General features: G+C 34.6%; 1 protein-coding gene across 2 annotated transcripts in view; it reads right to left on the bottom strand.

Moving 5' to 3' along the window:
* Positions 1–21287, bottom strand: part of Flo2 (flotillin-2) — a 177447-nt gene that overhangs the window by 109154 nt on the left and 47006 nt on the right. The window lies entirely within an intron of this gene.

Here is a 21287-nt window from a genome sequence, read left to right as displayed (position 1 = left end):
CCAGTTTAAAAGTGCTAAACGAAGTGTACAGTTTAAGTGAAAAAGTGCCATCGCTATCGCTGCGGAGGAGTCGCGAAGGATCAACCACGAACTAGAAAATCCAGCCCAGGGTATGGTACTTCCGAAGTCGGGTGAGTTCGATTTTGCAAAGTTGACGCTAGCGTTGACAAACGCCATTAAAAGGGAATTGCAACAGGTTAATTGCTACACAAACGAAAGGGTTATATCGGAGAAAAGAGAGAGATGTTGGTGGTGGGTATTTGCAATCTGGGTATTTCAAGCAAATTGGGTATTTCATTGGTAAAACATGCTTTATTTATATAAATGATATCTCGTAGACGTATCTAATTGGAGGTACGAAAAAATATTTCTCTACACGAGCAAAGGGACTCCAATCAATTATTAAAGACATTAAAATTTGTTTAAGTACTTATATACGACATAAGCAACAAATAGAAACTGGTCGCGCAATCGTCAAATGAAGCGGAACAAAATCGATTCAGCATTCCCATGTAAATTTCCGCGAAATTTCAGTATAAGATACTGAAATGACCGTTGTACGAGTCAATCGAAATGTCCTATTATTGTATACGTAGAGATGTTTAAGGTATCTGTTGCTATGTTATAGCTTTTTGTAAAGTTGATTATATAAAATATTTGATGTGGTAGAATGTAGAAAAAAAGAATGGATGTCAGGTATATAGATACTTTACTTTTATGTGAACGCGTTACAGGTTTTTCATTTCGTAATGCAATGTTATGAGGTACAGTTCGAGCGAACGATTCTGCTGTAAACGTGAAAGTCCAACTGAATTTGAAGGTAATCAAAACGTAACGTTATATCAATGGTATATAATAGTGTGGATTACGATTCATGTAAAAATGAGAGGAAACGTTGTGATAAATGATCCTGAAAGAAGTTTATTTGCAGAAGAATATTTCATTTTACTATTTAAAATGGAAAGTAATTTTCTTGCAAATACATAGATAAAGCAAACTGAGCAATAATTCATATGCAACACGATTTTTTGCAAAAAATTTTTTATTATAAAAATAATGCAGAAATTTATTTAATATATATATTTAATTACTATAATATTATATAATATTTAATTACTATAAATAGTATTTTTGAATGTCATTTTTATTGTTTAACATATCTAAAATCATTTTCGAAATTAATATTAGGTAGAAATAAATTTGTTTAATATTTATGAAAACTGTTAGCAACTGAAAATGGATAATTTATTTTATAATATTTCATTTATCAATGTGTTAATTGCCAACGTTTAGTTGAACGTTGGTGTGGTTGAGGAATTAGCTGTGATAGAGAATGATTCTCAACGATTTGTATTTCTTCTAAGTTATATTTCGGTAACTGTGGGTGTGTTCTCTAGCTGACATGCGGATTCGTCAGTGGACATTCTACGAAATTTGGTGAGGGAAACGACTGTCGAAGATTGGTTAATGGTTAGGTTAATGGAAATTCTGATAAAGTAACCGTCCCAAACCATCGGTCACCCACAGCTATCGAGACTTACCTGCGGGTCCTAATCTTGACTGTAGCAACCAATAAGACCTTTAGTAGATATGTACAGTAAAGAATAATTAACTAATATTATTCCTGCTCCGGACAGCTGCTTGCCAAATGTGGCCATATTCGGCACCAAAGGACGGATCGACAGTTGCCGTTTTATGAATTAGCGGAACTGGCTGGTCCTCCCTTTGCTTTAGGCTATGTTTCGAAAAAAATTAAAATTTAATGTAAAATTAAAATTACTGCGCTTGGTGATAACATGAATGGAAAAACTTTTATACAAGAATGAAAAAAATTAATTTTTATTAATATTTAGCAGAGTTTAGTGCAGAAATATTTATATATCTTTACGTTCTTATGTTAACTGTAATTAAACTTGTTTTTTAAATTTGATTTGAGGACAACCATAATTAAATCATTTATAAATAAACTTTCATTAACCAAATGCAAACGAGAAATATTATTGTATACGAACTCAATGGGAGAAAGTGTCCATTTTCAAGACGTAACAATCGAACAATTTCTTCTGTTATTGCCTTGTGTGTTGCATAACCGAAACCAGTGTTAATATGAAATCTCCACAGACCTTTCAAGCTTTCGAATGAGGTACATCTCTGTGATTTAAGATTCCATGTATCGATCAATAACGAGTCCTCGGCGATTACCTTTTTTCGGTTTTCTCTTAAGCCTTATAACTACGTAATACTGTTCACCAAAATCAAATTTATCAGAAAGTATTCTGTTTAAAAACTGAAAGAGAAAAATTGTTTGAAAAAATTATTTAAAAATAACGTAACATCGTGTTTCATGAGTTGAACAGATAATAAAAATTAAAATCGAATTACAAAAGTTGATCCGTTATTGGCTCAAAATTAATTTAGAGAAAAACTCAAACGTGTCCATTTTTCCACAAAACAGTCTGAGGATGGATCCTTAATGGAACATAAATTGCGAAAACTCGTACGTGAAATTCTCCTGTATGAAAACATGTTCCAAAAGGTGATTTGTTGTGTTAGTAGTTAAGAGTTATCTAACTGTTGATCAAACGATAATTGCGTACTGTAATTCCACCGATACAATCTCATGAAAAATTTTAAAAGGTGCAGTAAGTACGTGGCGAACTCTAAAGCGAGATCCCGAAGTCTACACCAACTTGGTTATATTCTCTTTAGGATCTTTCTTGACCGATAAAGAAGTTCTCTGAAAGATACATTCCTCAGCCATTATAAAATATTTGAGCTTTTGAGATCCATCCGACTTTTTGATGGTGAAAGTTTGGACAAAATTTGGTTGCACATTTATATTAATATTTAGTATACAGAGAATAATATATAAAGTATAAAACGTTCATAATGTGAATAGAGTTATGAGTATAAAAAATCTAGTTTAACTCTTGAGTAATTCGACAAGTAGTCTTATTTATCCCTTAAATAATTCGATAGAAGATTTAAGATAAGATTTGGAAAAAATAAAAAGTCAATATAAAAGGCATAAATAGTATTTAGTTAAATAAAACCGAAAACCCTATTATAGGAACCCCTAATATAGAATTAAAAAATGTTGTCAGACAATTAACGCTTCAAAATGAACGTTTATTCTCCGGGTCGAACACGTCTTACGAGCAGGTTGGGTTCAACTATCCGCAAAGAGAAAGAGAGTGGACGCAGTCCACCGTATCGTAACATATTTGGCATGTAAATGTGAAAAGGAAAAAGGATATTTAAGACGTGGTTTAGCAGCAGGAGAGAAGCTACTCCTACAGAAGTTTGTATAATTTTTAAAATAATCTAATGTACGGATATTCTTGTATTGTGCATCTGAATAATTTTGTGTACCTATTAAATAAGATGAAAGGTTCAAATATGTTTCAAGGGACCTAAAATTTGGACTTGGAGAATTGAGGGACTAGTTTTTAATATTAGATTAATTGCATATTGCTGGCTGCCTTACCTCGTAATACTACTCACTGCTTAATCTAATTAAGCTACAATTCTAAATTTATTTATCTACAAGTTCCACGTTAAACTTAGACTTCAGACTAATCATATAATTAGAGGAGATGTTAGGTATAAAATTGAAATGGAAATTTTTCTTCTCAGAAACGTCCAACTTTCTATTATTAGAAATATATAATTTTTCGTGACTAAGTTTCAAAGTTTTTGAAAATATTTTAACTTAGAAAAATCTGCTGCTTTGAAATAGAAAATTCAATCGACTTGTTCTAAAATAACTTCGCTAACAAAACTTCCTTTCTCTAGTTGCAACAAAAAATTCAAAGTAATAATAGCAATTTACGTATCTACATTTAAAAGACCCTCTAATTTTACGTTGCTGTTTGTAATTACACTGTACGTACACTAATAATTACTCACACGATGTTACTCACATCTAAAATTAAGAAGTACTCAACCAAATGCTTAACAAATAGAGCAAGGATATGGCAACGGAAACGATTTCAAAAGGACACGAATTCAGTTGGGCAAGGAAAGAAGAGCACGAAGTTACTTTGCACCGTTCCGCGTTAATTATAAATTCTATCAAAGTAATTTCTTGCGTTGTCAAACATTTCTGTCATGAGATTTGCTCATAACTAATAACACAAGTCACATTTGTTAAATATTTGTCCTCTGTGATTGATGTTATAAGGATCGATAAATATATATATAGGGTTTTTTGCGATTAATTTTTACAGAAATCAATTTGAAAATGAACTTAGTTCAGGTAAAGGGCTAACTATAATAAATGTAAGAAAATGAAATAGTTGCTTTACTCACTCCGTTCCCTTCCTGCAGTTTTCACCATTTCACACAAAATTTCTTTGCATTCGTGAGTCAGAATAAAAGACTAATTATGTCGTCGGAAAGCTAAGTGAATAAAGAAGTTTCTGTGAAATTTGCTGCCCTCCACGTCTAAAAGTAATTACCTTGATAACAGATCAAAGTTTTCGTAATTTACAAATTTTGCTCCCTGAAGCAAGTTTAAACTTTTATTGCTCCACCTGTTTTTCAGTTCGAGGGTAAAATGGGGTCTACTATAATAGTAAATTTATGGGCCTTTTCAATAGTCTTTGTCATTTTCTTGTAGAACTAACGGTATGGAAGATACAATCAATATTATGAGTGAAACTACTGTTTCTCTGGAAAGAACCATAAATCCAAATTTTCTCTGCCATTTTTGCAAATCGGACGTAAATTTATATAAATTTTTGTGTTGCATTTCAGGTGCAATTTCATGTCTACAAGTTTGTCACACGAGCTTCCTGACGAATTCAGCGACGTTGTAACAGACTTCTTAAATGTCTAAAATTATATTTTCCTACAGACAGTAATAAATTGAATTCAACCGTGTGTAACTTCCCTTCACGCATGATATTAAAATCGTGTTTGAAAAGTAAAAAAAAAAAAACTAGATGGCCTTGTTTCACAAACTCAGTAAAATTGTAAATTAGATAGTGCGGTTAAAGTTCTTTCGCTGTTTTCCAGGGAAACCTATGTTCATAAATTGAATTCGACGAACGTTGAGGTTTAATGCACAGCTAAGTGCACCGCATCTTATCGACAACATATCAAATCTGTCATTTGCAAGTTTTTTTTCGACACGACGAGCGTTCAGCTTCTAACGCATTAATTAATCGATTTGCATTCGAGTTTACGATTTTACTAATTTTTTGTACATATATAATCTTGATCATTTGATTAATGAACGACTCGTTTGCAACTTGTAGAGCATTTAGCACTAACCGAAGAGGATTTTGACGAGTTTGATGCTGGTTAAGTAATAAATACGCGATTGATGGTTCTATGATCGAACAGAAAACGAGCTAATGATTATATCGCGAATTCCTCTTCATTGGCATCTACATTTTACGCGAAATATGAAAAATGGTTCTGTGAATAAAAAAAAGAAAATAATGCGAATAACACTATGTATGATACAAAATTGTTAAGTCTCTGAAACATTGAGTATTTGCAGAGAAAATAATAAAAAATCATGAACTGATAGTATATGGTTTGCGTAATAAATGAAGTTGGGTAATTCATAATATGCAACGCTTTGCTTGCAACACGTGACCTATGACCAGGTCTAGATCCAGTATTAGTGGAACCGGAAAGTAATGTCGTTTTTTCGATTAAATTCAAGCATATAATGTTTGAACAAGTTTTTATTTTTAGCCAATGATGTAATTACCCTAGTGATCAACAACCTTTTTCCATCTAGCGTACAATTTTTTTATTTCAGATCGATAAAAATCAATTGGCTCTTGAGCAAAATGTCTCGAGAGTGCTTCTTTTGATATCATCCGAATTTGCAAATTCTTTGCCGCTTAGAAAATGTTGTAGCTATCGGAATAAATGAAAATCCGATGATGCAATATCGGGTGAGTACGATGGGTGAGACAATACCTTCCACCCCAATCCATTAATCTCTTCTAGGGTTCGTTTAGCAAGGTGTGGTCTTGCATTGTCGTGTTGCAGAATAACGCCGTTTCTGTTGACAATTGCCGGGCCACTTTTCAATTAAAGATTGATTTACTCGATCCAATTGCTCGCTGTAAAGGTTTGCATCTATGGTTTGTCCAGGTTTCAGCGCTTCAGAATGAATGGCCATGCGAATACTCGATCAAACGCACAGAAGCCCCTTTTTGGGGTGTAAATCTGGCTTAGCTGTACTTCGTGGCGATTCATTCGAAAATATGTATATAATGCGTTTCACGTTTTGGATTATGTGATTTTGAAAAGATTTCACGCTACTCGAAGTCCAAATTTTTCATTTTTCTGTTGTTAAATAATTTTGAGACAGACACATTATATTAAATATCATCGATAATACCAAATGGAAATAGGGGATGCCAGAATTCCACAGCGTACGTTAATTTGTCGGACAGCGTCGCGACGACCTTCATCATAAAGAGTAAGTAAATTCAGAGATTAGAGACGCGACAATCCTCTTCCCAAATAGGGGTGTGCAAACAGGTCGGAGAACGAATCGTAGGTGGTCTCGAGTAGGTGGTGGGTTACTGGAGCCGCGAACGGGGTCACTTGGACGCGGACTAGGAAGAACGCGACCTCCTTCGCCTAAATTTTCGTCGCTGGGGTCAAGGTTGTTGCGGAAAACGGTACAGAGCGAAGAGCGTCGAATGGCACTCGGAGCGTTGATGTCGAGATCGGCCTGACGAGGAGGCCTCGTAGTTTCCAGTAGGAACGCGAAGAGAAAGAGATGAAGCGGGGACAAGCGCTCGCGTGCGCTTTTTATTCTCGCACGAGAGACAGTGCTCTTTTGTTCCGTCGAATTTGATTCCCTACGAATCCGCTGTGCTGCACTTCCGTTCGTGGAAATTAAATTCTCATTGGTGTCGTGTTTTGACCAGGTTACATGAGAACAAAGTTAATTGGGATCGTGATGAGAAGCTGTGCGCGAATGTATACGTGCTTTTTTATTGCTGTGAGATTTGACTTGATGATTCATTTATTATTACTGTAGTCTATTTTATTTATCGTCAACTCTTTTGGGCGACTATTAGTCTAAGTAGTTTAAATTTATATTTTCATGGTAAAAGTTTGTTTAAACATAGAGGATCAAGTATATTCCTTGTTGAAATGAGTTTTTTATTTTGATAGATTTAAATAAAGAAGTGATGTTTCCTTTCTGATTTCAATAAATGTAACTAATAGAAATAAGATAGTAGAAATGTAATCTAAGTAAGTATTTGTTAAATGAATAGATAAATTGTTTGTTCAATTAACGATAATTTGAATTAAAAAAATAATTCGACCATACATCATTTCAGAATATCCACGCTGACAGAATGCGGAACATCTACATTGAGATACAACAGCCAAAAATGACTTAGTTAAGAAGGTAGTGTGTGCATTGGAATTTCAAATGATCTACAAAGAATTAGCTGTTGCAATACACGTATTATATCACTGTACAGACCGAATTATTCTCTAATAATTAATATAGACACAATTCTAAGCCATTTTCTTTACAGCGGATACCATGTTCCCCCAGACACTTCATGCCTTAATTTTTTTTCTCGATCTAACAGTTCTCATTGAACAATACTATAAATATCACGGTCAAAAATAAATAGCACTGCCATTGTACATCAAATACTTCTAAAGAGTAACCCACTCTTCTGAGTATAATACATTCTAGTACATTCTTTGCTATTTTGCGAAAAATTAAAACACATGATATAGTACAGACATTACAGATATTAAACCACACAAAATATTCGAAGGAAACTACATGTTTTAATATCTCCAGAGAATGTCACAAATCTGTGTTTAGATTCTATTCCATATAACACTATTAAATACTTAACAAATATTTCAAATGTTTTCTAAAGAAATTCTTTAGCTAAATATTATCATGGAAATGTTTCGAATACTACAAACATTTCATTCATATCTCGGCAGTAATTTATTATAAATGTTAAGAATGTTAATATTTAATAAATTCTATGAGAATCACATATACAGATAGAAGATTATAATAAATTTGTTTGATTTTAGAATACACGGTGTACCATCGATTGGAAGTTTCGAACGGTACATTCGCCTCGACGAATGGCGGACAATTGGACGTGGGTATTGCCGGCTAGAATTAAGCGCAAATGGCAATAGGTTTGACCAGTTTGCTGGGCACCACTTCCATCCTCGGATTCAGCCTGATTCCTCTGCTAGCTTCACGGTATTTCGATACAACCAAACGGATCCAGAATCTCATCCATCTAATCCTGGCTAGGTGAGATCAACCAATTTTTATCTGCTATTATTGCACTTATTTAAAAACCATGCCTGTTTAGCGTTCTAGATTCCTCTATTTTAAAATTGCTTTACTTACATCAAACTTTAATTTAATGACTTGGTAGATTAATTTAATAAAGATAATCAGTTAGTTGGACCTTTTAGAAAAATATTTTCGAACGATTAGTCTTGTGATATACATTTATTGCATGTTTCTTGTTAAAAAAAGAATTTTTATTTGAATAACTTTGAAACACGCTGTAGATTATTTAAACGGGACACAAACTGTATCTACTATCAATTTAAGTAAAATTCAACGATTGTTATTACCCATGGTCCGTAAAACAGACTAATATTGAATTAAATTGATCCTCAGATCCCAAATAATCTTACAAATATTACGTCAAGAAATTGCGAATGTCAGATCGCGTCAAAGATTGTTACTTATGTTTTCAACCAAAAGCTCGCAAGCAACGAGGCAACTAAACTTAATTTCGCTTGTTTCAGCTAGTTGGACTAACCTAGGCAACACCCTTACTTCTTGAAATTCAAGGTCAACCGCAATCTCTACCCAACCCAACAAGCCCTTATCATAGGACGGACGGCTACAAAACCATCCAAGGATCAGCTTGTAAAACTGGTTTTATTATATTATATAAGAATCATAATATTATATAGGAATTCGTAAATCGCGATTAGCTCGCAGATGCTGAGTGTTCCGATTGGCGGAACAATAAAACGTAGGGTCCTCGAAGGCCTCGTTTATGACACGTTCGTGACTAAAAGGCTACTTTCGAGACTGAGACGTTTTAAGTAATTTTGTCAACTATCGCGACTTTTGACACAATGGTCTCAGTAGCCATCGCGTGTTGTAAGCCAGGTATTTCTTAAGGGTCGATCCAACATGTGCACGTAGCGAAATCTTGACCTTTGAGACTTCGAAAGTTCCGTACCTGTACAAGTAACTTTGCACCCTCTTGAAGCGAACGCGCGCTTTGGACGAACAAGAGGGTGTGAACGATGCTCGAAGAGGTACACTGATTAGTAACTTGAATCGTTTCGGCAAATGTCAACAGCGTTTACTCCCTGGACGAGCTCCCAAAAAACTATCGAATCGAAAGTCAATCAGAAAACTACCAACGAACGACGCAGTCATCGTCTACCAACGAACGAGGTAGTTTTGCGGCAACAAAGAACAAACGAAGTCAAAACAATCATTTGCAAAACGGTCCAATTGTAAGTGAACTGAAACGTACGTAACCGAATAATACAATCAGTCGCTAATTTGAACACTTCCATATGACCGGAAAGTGCTAAGTGATAAACGAGCTATCTAATATTAAGTTGGCGGAGCGAGCAATCTTCTGGGCCAAATCTGAGCCTTACACTGAGGGTGCTATTCAACGCCGACAAGAAGGCGACAGACGTGCTAGTCTTCCGTGACGAACGCTAGCAAGTGATAAGGATGAGACAGTTAACTTGGCTAAAGAGCACTTGACGAAGTTCAGTGTACCCGTGACTTCTGACCTGAGAACTCGGGAATAACTCTTCAGGATCACGTTGGCCTTGGTGAATTTACCCGACAGCTTGAGGAGGGATCGTTTCCAGATCTTCTGCGTGATCAAGGAGTACGTGCTCAACAAGTGGGATGTGTCATGTACTTGTTCAATTCTGACAATTACTTACGCCATTTACTACCTCGTTGGAACGTGGAAAATGCGAAATCGCTGATCGATCCGACAGCGTCGCGTTTGAATGTGTACGATGCATAGGGGTATGTATAGTAGCTGACGCGTCGATCATGCCCAACATCAACAGCGAATTCGAACACAGCTGTTATCATGATTTATGAGAAAATCAGTGATATCATTAAGAAGGACTAGTTTCATTAGAGGAAATGATATTTGTGACGATGACCAAGAATAGAGGAACTTATCGTTGATTGATTCAGACCAGTTTCGTTATTTAAAATAGGAAGTAATGTAAGAGTTTGGTGGATTAATGATGTTATGTGACATCACGAGATCGAGTAGCGTTTGTTTTACTTTTTGAAAGTATGACAATCGCAGCGAAAGAGTAGTTGCTGCGTAGCTAGCGTATAGGAAACATATAGCTTCTTATCACTAATGTAATTTTAATTATAATATATGCGTGTGTGTGTGTATATATATATCATATATATGTATATACACAAACTTAGAAATGGGATAGAGACGCAAGTGTAATTGGTTATTGTGTAGCGACTAAGAAAGTGTTGTTTCGTGTAAAGCTTTTATTGATACAATTGATATTCAAAATGCTGCCAGCTAGAAAAGTGGTGGAATATACTGGTGAATGCAAAATCACCGAATTGAACGGAATAAAATTGATTTAATTAATTGTTTGCAAGACGCAAATCCGCATACTAATTGGTTTCGTAAAATTGAAGCAATTTTGGCAAGCGCAGGAACTACGGACACTATTGCGGAGTGTAAAGCGCAAGGTCTGTTAGCAGCTGCGAGTGGAACGAGCAGTAAAAGCAAATTATTGAAGCAGATAACAGATTGCACGTATAATGGAAAGAGAATTACGAATCGCGGAACACCAAACAATTCTAATTCAGTGGAAACGCGAGGAAAAATATGTTTAGAGGCCGTTACTAACGGATCTTTGTTTCGAACATGGGAGAGTGAGGTGAATTTACTTATCGAAATGTACGGGGCTACAGATAAAATATTAAATAGTGTCATTCTTGTGCTGAAAATCTAAAATTAAATGCCGCTGAACTTTTATTGGAGATGCGAAAGATGTTCGACAGACGCGTGAATGTTACAGTTATAGTTTTATAGTAATTTACAATGATGTATATTCTGTTTCGACCACAGAAAGTTATTATCGTGGCAATAGTGAGCCTTGGTTGCCCAACGTTATATTCCCTTTTGCTCTTAATATTTATTATCACCGTTAATATATCCCCTGAGAGGTTAAGTTTAATTATTTACATAATTCTTGTTTACTACAATAGATTGACTTTACTATTACTACTATTACTATTTATTATTACTACTGTTATACGAACGATGATTCGAACGATGCCAATTTATCCAGAGTGTCTGTTTTCTTGCTTTCTCGAATTGTTTCATTGGCGATAATTGCTTGGCTGTTGTCTCTTACAATGAGGACAAGGTAATTTGGAGGTCGAAGAAACAAACGAGTGTTGCGGACGATATTTAGATCGAGTATTTGGCTTTATTTCCACCTGAGTACGACGTTGTAGGAAGATCAGAAATTCCTTGTATAATTTTTGATAAATTATTTCAATCAATAAGGTGTCCCAGTGATCAACGAGCTCCTTTAACGCTTCAAGTGCTCGATCATGATTTTGTACCTAATCGATTAATGACTGAACCAAGTTTACTTTCGATGAACATTGAAAATTGAATAACGCCTTAATATGTGTTTGACGAATAATTTTAACGATTGTCATATCGTTCCTTTAGGATACTTCAAGCAATCATGTAATTTTCAGACGACATTTCGATTGATGCTATCACTTCCGCGGCTTCATCTTCCAGACAAACCTTCGAGTGATACAATTTTTCAATGTCCTGGATATTACTATCGTCATCGACAAGGGATAAATGAATAAATCATGAATCACGGCATGTTTATACGCGAGAACGATCTTTTAGAAGTCTAGATGATGCTAACAAGAGGTTCGTAACAGCGTGAACCACTTTGAATAAAGGCTGCATCATTTAGAGGGTCCTCTTACGAACATTACTACTAGGATCATTTACAAGTATTTCTAATTCGGTATTGATTGCTAAATTCTGCAAACTCTTTATCAATGTCTCGCATTCGCTTCTCTGGACTTGGAAAATCGCGCTCAGCTACATTCTGTCGACAAACCTTACGAAATTGGTTATTTTCCTTTTCGAGTTCGCGATTTTGGTTTCAAATTGCTGTTCAGCTATTTCGACAAATTATTAATCGATGCATGTAACGAATTGTACACATATACCGAGAACGCGCGTTATTGAATGGGATTAGTTGGTGGCGTAGTAAATCGCTTACCTTGGCGACAAACTTCCAACTTGTTATTAAATACTGTTTAACCGATATATTCATAAATATATTTATATGATCTGTATGATGAATAGTGAGTGGCTGCCTTGTCCTTTCTGCTCAGTGGCTGGATCTTGATATGTAAGAGGGAAACTCTTTTTAGTTCTATTTTCGTTCATTCCTTATTCGAATTCACTGCCACGTATCGCGGTATAGTGAGGTATCCTGCGTTTATATAAAAACACAAGGTTTAGGATAATTTTATGGTCAAAATACAAAAACACTGCTTCGATATAGTTCGAAATTTACTCCCGAATTATGTTAGCTACAGATTTCGACAATCACTGGATAATCAATATTACTTTTAGAGAATACTTTTATAGAATTAACTTTTAGAGAATGATCCTCAACGACTGGTATTTCTTATAACTTATATTTCGGTAACGGTTGGGGAGATGGGAGAATTTACAGTTTCTTGACAAGATTTTGTAAGTGTGTATCTTATGATGTTTCGAACTCGTTTAAATTTTGCTGAAGACTTTCGAGGAAAGTTATCCGGTGGGTGTATTTTGTAGCTAAGACAAGCAGATTCGCTGATAACCATTTTACGAAATTTAAGGAAAGTGGTTGTTGAAGCCAAATGGTACCAAGGTACAACACACAGGTACCAAGTTTACTCTCGAGTAACGTACATGAGAATTCCATGTCGTCTAATCTCGATCGTACCAAGCAATGAACCCAAAAAGCGCCTCCACTTGAACAATGCGACAACGACACAAAAGATTCAAAGCTAAAACGACGAAAACCTTTAGCAGTTGTGTATAATAAATAATTATTAAAGTTTGAATTCCAAAGCAATGGTTTTTTTGGATATTATTCCTGCTATGGACAACTGTTTCCCAAATGTGGCTATAGTCGACAATCACCAAAGGACGGGTCGGTGGTTGCCTTTTACAAAATTAACAAACCTGAATAGACTTCCCTTTGCTTTATAGTATGTTTCTAAATAATTTGTAATGGGTCTTAATAATTACCATATTATTAATATATTCATTTGATGACATTTTGAACGTACAAGTAGATGGAAATTGAGAAAAATTTACACTTAAGTAACTTTCTTCACGAACAATATATTTACACGAATAAGTTATGTAAAGTATTCTGCATTTATCCAATCAATAATTAGAATCCGTCCGCTAAAACTATGACTTGACTATGCTACTAAATATTACTACGAAACTATGATCTTGCACATACAATTAGATGAATTTTGAGAAAAATTTACACTTAAGTAACTTTCTTTATGAGCGATTGGCTTACACCACTAAATTACGTAAAGTATTCTGTATTTTATCCAACGAATAATTAGAATTCGTCCGCTAAAACGTAACGATTAGCGTGATTATGAACTATCTCGTGTATACCGCGAAAGAACTTGTAAAATAAGAATCATTCACTTATAAACAATTTAAAACTCGCAATAATATCCGATCGCAGAATTTCTTTCTTACCTTGAAAGAAGCAATTTGTGCGAACAAATTATTAAGCTTAAACAAAATTGGTGTCTGAAACAGAAAGTTGCTCTAAAATAACATTACCGATACACGTAATCTGATACAGCTTCTGAAAAGCGATTAAGGGTGACGGTTCATCGAGCACCCTTCGTAGGACCAAAATGGTCACTGTACCGTCTTAAACTTCCCAGCCTTGACCGTTGATTAGGTACACTCTATTTATCGGAATCGATGAACACATTTAACAATCCCACCGTTCTTTCGCCCAAGTTAAATCCACCCTGCGACCAATCGCACCCAAGAGAACTCCGCGACCGATATATCCTCCACTCGCCATTCCACTCTGCGATATAAGTCTCGATCGTTTTCCTAAGCTTAAGCCAGTCGCGATTCTACTGATCGAGATGTTGCGTTTAGTTTGACAACAATATCGTGGCGTAGTAAATTTCTAGTGGTTAAGAGTTACAGTGTTAGAGATGTTGCATGTGTGGACTTAATTTATGTGTCGGAGTAGAAGAAATATGTAGACGTTTTTTAATATTGTTCAATAGTGGATTAATGAAAACAATTGCTACTTGCAATTATTGATCTAAATCTGATTTAGTTTTTCAATGACGATGGTAATAGTGGAAAGGTTATGTAAAATGAAAAGTGTGCTTTTTCTGTACATTTCCAGACTAGAAAACTCTGTTAAACACGTGAGATTGCTTGTCTGCATCTAATAGGCTGATGCAAAAATCGCTTTTCATAGATGTTACAAATAGAGATATCTATCTAGGATTAAATAGATATCAAGCAAAGAATCGATAAAAAATATACAAATATAATATAAATATGTATGTATCGCACATTGTATTTACATTATACGACACTTAACTTTGTTTAATCTGTTTAATAATTAAAACCGCCATTAAATAAAAATCAACAGAAAATCGTATCGAAAAAGAAAGCAATACGTCGAATTAAAGCCGTTTTACTTTTGGAACGAAATCTATTACATGAATCAGTGATTCTTTGGTAAAACGAAAGTTTTACCATGCGTAACCATGATTCTTACGATTTTTTCTTTGACAATCTCGATCTCTCCAAGCCCATGAATTCACGGCCTCGATCTATTTGTAACGGGAAACATCGACGACCGTATTGTTTTTTTTTTCTAATCTACGTTGTACGAATTGCATATTCTATCCAACAGAAAAAAAAGTTGTAAGTTTCCGAATAATCACTACATCAGAAGCAGTAAAGAGATTAATTTAAAACGGAGAACTTTATTTACGCTCGGTAAATGAAGATATAAATAAAGCTGTATAAATGGGGAATATTGGTTCTCCTTATAAACAATCCTCATATAACATAGTATTTTTAAATAGTGTACTCGTTTGAAAATTAACAGAAAATAAATGAATCTAATATGCCATAATTTAAAAGAATTTACTTCAATTAATTTAAATTATGTTAAGTTCGTCTTCTATGTAACATTTACATTGTTCAAATACTTTAGAAGGAAGTATAGTCATATTATACAAGGACTATAATAGAGTTAATTTCGACAGATAATGGCACATGAATTTTACACATATATTATTATTTATTTACACATATATTATTTAGGCATTATTAAATTAAATAGGGACTTGTTATAATTTAAAATACATGACATCAAACTAACTTAGAGTGTGGAATGAAAAAAGTAAGTGTAGGCTTAAGGAGGGTGGAACTTCCACGTTTAATAACTATCGCTGATTCAAAAATCGTTTGTTCCATTTGAAGTATAAAAATGGTATTTGAAATATAAGTTATCCCTGGTTGAAATGTAAATTTGCTATTGTTCATTTATAAGGTTGCTCTTTGAAATATAAATCTGCTCTAGTTGAAGTGTTGAAGAAAAATGTTATCGTTGAATTATAAAGTTGCTCTGCTCCTTTACACTTCCGCAGAAGGTTTAACCCCTTTGGATACCGATTTGGGTGATAAGATTTTTGTGTTTGGTAGAGATTTAATTTGATGATGCACGAAGTAGAATATAAAGACAGCAGATTTCGTGCGAGAATTCATTTGTTTGACCGATATAAAAAATACAAAATGAAACTAAATAAATTCAAAACTTTTTCATCGCATTTCTCAAAGTCATCTCATTTATAAAAACTTTCGTTAGCACTTTCACAAAATACATTACTTATTTTTGACATCATGGGGCAACTAATATCAATTACTCTTCCTAAATTTAAATGAGGTATTAAACTCGTTATCCGTAAGTTAAGCAAACCAAGTGTACTTGAGGAATGAAATACTGTACATCTGGTTAAGGTTTGGTGTGCTTGTAAATTACGTATTCTTGGATATGAGGTATAAATTCTACTTTCGTGCCGACAACTGTGCAATAATTGTACCACGATACGGCGTTGTTTACGGCGTGCAGATGAGAAAGTAACATTTTTGACATTTCGTTGAACAAGTTGTTATCTTTTAATATTACTCAGAACTGATGTGAGAAAGTTTCTCGATGTTCCGATTTACATTGCACTCGGTTTTCAATTTTACTCAGAGTTAAAAAGAGAAAGTAGAAAAATTATAGTACGAACTGCACAATTGATAGCGCGACATTTTCTCGTTAAAAATTGTTATCTTTATATTTGCACAAAATATAAAACTTGCCAGCATAAGTGTATATAACGTATAGTTCACTCTTATGATACACCTTGTACTATGTCTTATACATTTTCTGCAAATTTATCGAAAACATAAAGGTTATAAAATCAAGTAAATAATCAATCAGTAATAAAATCTCGTTATACACATGTACCTCCAAATTTGGGACGTCGTTTGTTTAAATAAAGTATTTAAGACAAAAAACTAAATAACTCCTCTGTCTGTTTTCCAAATTAATATAATTGATTTATTTTAAATTTTACTTATTTAGCAGCCAAAGTAAATCTAATGAAAACCGTTCAAACCTTTATAACATACTTAGAAATGAAGTATGCATCTACAATAGAAATGTATAGAAATGTGGAAGAATTTTGAATGCTATTTGAAACAAGAGACGCAAAATAGAAATAAGCTTATATTAACTGACACGCGTAATTTTTCATGTACCAGGTACACTATAAATAAATGACGTTCACAGGTGGAGATGCGACCGTCTTTTGATTGTGGTTATGCGCAGAGGCGCTATGTCCCAAACGGCAGGTTTACAGTAGCAAAGGATAATGAAATTATCTTTATTAAAAGTTAATCAATAATTAGGGTTTCAAAGGTTATGTGTTGCGGAATATTCTAACGAGTTTTTTTCGTGAATGTTTTAAAACGACGAGTCAGTTGTTCATCACTCGTCTTTACAGTAATATCTCAGCTGTAAAGAACTATCCGTATATATCGTGGTAACAAAGATCTCATTATTTTTATCCGTTCCTCCATATTTAACAGATATTCCACAAACTGCTATTTATCAAATCAATCTATCAAAAACAGACATGTAAATATTTCATGATTTAACACCTTACATAGACCAGTGATGTAGTCGTCTGAGAAAAACAGTGTTATTTCCCGACGTTTAGTTTAACATTGGCGTGATGGAGGCATTAACTTTGATAGAGAATGATCCTCAACGGCTCGTATTTCTTCTAACTTACATTTCGGTAACTGTTGGAGAGACGATGTAAGCTACGATATTTTCGACACGTTTTTGTAGACGTATCTTCAGATGTTTCGTTTCTAACTAATTTTACTATGAAATTCTGATTAAGTAACCGCTCCAAACTATGGGTCACCCGCAGATATCCAGTATTACCCTCAGGTGACGCACACGTGATTTCCGCGTGTGCTAATCTCTAAAAAAAGCGCCTCCACTTGAACAATGCGACAACGATACAAAAGATTCGAAGTAGACGACGAAGACCTTTAGTAGGTATGTCTAGTAAATGATAATTAACTCGACTTCGAAATTAATGGCTTTTTGGATATTATTTCTGCTATGGACAGCTACTTGCCAAATGCAATCTTAACAAATAGTTATTCCCGAATAGGTGCGCGCAACGGATTGGAGAACGGCAGCTCGAGTGACTCGGGAGTTACGTGAGCCGCGAACGGGGTCACTCGGACACGGAAGAGGGAGATCTCGCGGCCTCTTTCGCCGCGATTTTCGTCGCTGGGGCTAAGGTTGACGTGGAAAACGGTATGGGACTATGTACGAGAATGACGGAGCCCCGAACGGCATTCGAACCGTTCACGTCGAGAGAAAGTATAGAGGCCTCCTAGCTTCCAATAGGAACGCGAAGAGAAAGAGACAGAGCGGGGTCGAACGCTCGCATGGACTTTTAATTCTCGCACGGGTGACAGTACTGCTTCGTGCGGTCGAATTTGGTTCCCTTTACCGGCGGCATTGGAACGAGTCCGTTCTGCTGCACTTCCGTTCGTGGAACGTTCGTGGAAATGAAATATTTATTTGCGACGTGGCTTGGCTAGGTTAAACGGAGTTAAGATCGTGGTGTGAATAGCTGTGCGCGAATGTGTGCGTGCCATTTTATCGCTGCGAAATTTGGCTTCATGTCCAATTTATTAATTAATCTAAATGGTTACAAATATTTCAATGGCAAAGGTTTGCTAAACATAGAGAAACAAGTATATTCGTTGCTAAAATGAGTTAAGTTTTTTATTTTGATAGAAACTATTCTTGTCACATTTGAAATAAATTTAATTGATTTAAGATAACAAAAATGTAATCCGAGCAAATATTTGTTAAATAAATTGACTGACTTGTATAAGCTTAGAAATGATCGCATAAATAGCCAAAATTAAAGAAATTAGATTAAACAAGCAACGATGTGAACACAGTAAAATCGAAAAATAATTCAGCGACACATTATTTAAAAACATCTACGTAGACATGAAATGCGATACAATATCTAAAAATGACCCACTTAAGAGGGTAGTGCGTTCGTTCGAATTTTGAATGACCCACAGAGAAATCGCGATGGCAACACACGTATTAAGTGGTATAATGCAGTGGTACATACCGAATTACTCTTTAACTTTCAACATAGGCGCAATCCTAAGCCATTTTTATTACAACGGATACCACGTTCCTCCAGACACGTCAGTCCTGCATCTATTTCATGAAAAACTGCACACGCGCGACCGAATGCCTACATTTTCTTTCTCCATCTAACATTTCGACGACTTCGAGGAGGGAGACCTTGATTGACGAAGAAGCACCGGCGGGGGTGATAACATAGACTGGAGTGGTACGAGGTTCGCGTTTTCGAAGCTAATATTGAAAGGAGGCATATTTCGCGTCTAGTTTTCACTCTCGACCTAGCTTCAGGCCAGCGCGGCTTCTGTCGCGTCCGCTCTAGCGGCCATTTGCCGGCTCCGATTCGCCGTGGCACGCGAAACTTCGCTGCGCTTCGAGTTTTCGTTCGATGATTAAGTTTGGAAACACGTCTGTGAAACGAGCGCGGTAAATCGTGAGAAAGTCTCACGAAGCCACGGAAGACAGTAAGTAGAAAGAAGAGGGGAAAAAGCGGTCGCGTAGATACCGAGTGAGCGATGAACCGATAATACAGAAGCGTTCCCAGTGTGATTTTCGATTCGCGAGCGACAATTGCCGGAATTCTTGCTCATTGTTCGCTTCGTTGCCCGTTATCAGTGTGTCTAGCTCATTTCGCTACTAACGCGTCTTGATTTAGACGAATTTTAAAATTGTGTGCTGTGTAATTCACGCGCATATAGCATATGCATATAGTGTGTCTGTGTATGTGATATTGTTTTGCTTGTCAAACGAAATGGTAACGTTTCGAAGAGGAATTGCAAACGTTTCTTGCTCGATCGTTTAATATTCGTCGTTACTTGGATCAGTGCAATTTGTGGTGTTGGAGTTTATCTTCGATAAGTGAAATATGGATGTATTCGAGGTGAACCGTTAAGTTTGTTAACCCATAAGTACACAGCCATTTTCTAATACTTTTGTTATTTTTATTACGTGTATTTTTTGTATATATTATTTAGATTAAGTGGTACTTATGTCATGTACAACGGATAAAAGTGTTTCTAATTGTAGCTTGATGAACTCATAGAAGATGGAGTAATTACTGTTAAGAATGTTCTGTTAGATATTTGCTTCTTTTGATTAATCACAATTTGCTTTGTTTTTGCAATTACTTTGCTATTGGTTTACATCTTTTTCTTCTAATCTTTTATGGATTGGCATACGATTTTCTGATTGATAATTATTTAATTCTTTCTGTTTGTCTTAATTACGCAACTGTTTTAAATGAATACTTTAATGGTCATGAAACGACTATTTATAAATGTTGGAAATTATTTTAAAAAATTCGATTGTATAAATCGTTTCTTTTCCACTTTTAAAACATTATATTTATCAATTTGATAAGGACAGTATTTCTACTAAAAAATAATTGTATTTTAATTGATACGAGTATTAAGATAATATCATTTTTGCACAAATTGTTTATCCATGAAAATAATACGTGTATTTTATAATTATTGTATTTGCATTTATTTTATTCCGTTGCATCAATATTCCACCACGACAGTATTTATTACCAAATTCTGTTACGTACGTATTTAATATAATTTAACGATATCGCATTGATATAATACAATTATTGTTCAAATGCTCTGATGCAGTAACATTTTTTTCATTTTAAAATTATAGTTCCTTTAAATTTACTGAACCGTTCGAAATTATAATACAATACGGAAAGAAAACCATAAATTTACAATACACAATCATTCTATCACTTTAACGGAACCAATTTTCGAATTTTCACGAGCGTATGGTTAAACTTTATATAATTAATAGTAACGTTTATTGAAATTTAGAATAATTTAGAATAATTTTTTTTTTTATTACAATCAATCAAGTGTCATAATATTTCTAAAGAATAACCTACTTTTCTGAGTAATACGTTCTAGTACACTCTTTGCTATCGTATAGCAGGTGTATTTATGAAATATTCAAACATGTAAAATAATACAGAATATATTATAATACATACAAAATGTTCGAAGGAAACTACAAGTTTTAGTATACAGAAAATGTCCCAAATCTGTGTTCAGATTTTGTTCCATCGATTCACTTTGTGACATTAAGATTATTAAATAATAGCTGGTACCTTTTCCGTTATTAATTTTCCATATCTTTCCATTCCTCAATCCTTTAATGGAAGCGTAAGAATTGAAACATGAATTGAAACGAATTGAAGCATTTTCTGGGTCAATCTTAATTACCACAATTCGTAAATTGATCACAGGAAAGGATATTGAAGTGAACGCACAATTACAAATATTATGAACGTAATGCAACAATATTTTACAAACATCTCAAATGTTTTATAAAGGAATTCTCTAACTAAATATTATCATGAAAATGTTTCGAATACTACAAACATTTCTTTTGTACCTTAACGGTAATTT

Source organism: Xylocopa sonorina, chromosome 3 (genome assembly GCF_050948175.1).
Source record: "Xylocopa sonorina isolate GNS202 chromosome 3, iyXylSono1_principal, whole genome shotgun sequence".
In the NCBI taxonomy this organism is placed as follows: Eukaryota; Metazoa; Arthropoda; class Insecta; order Hymenoptera; family Apidae; genus Xylocopa; species Xylocopa sonorina.
This window is presented reverse-complemented; position numbering and strand designations above follow the sequence as displayed.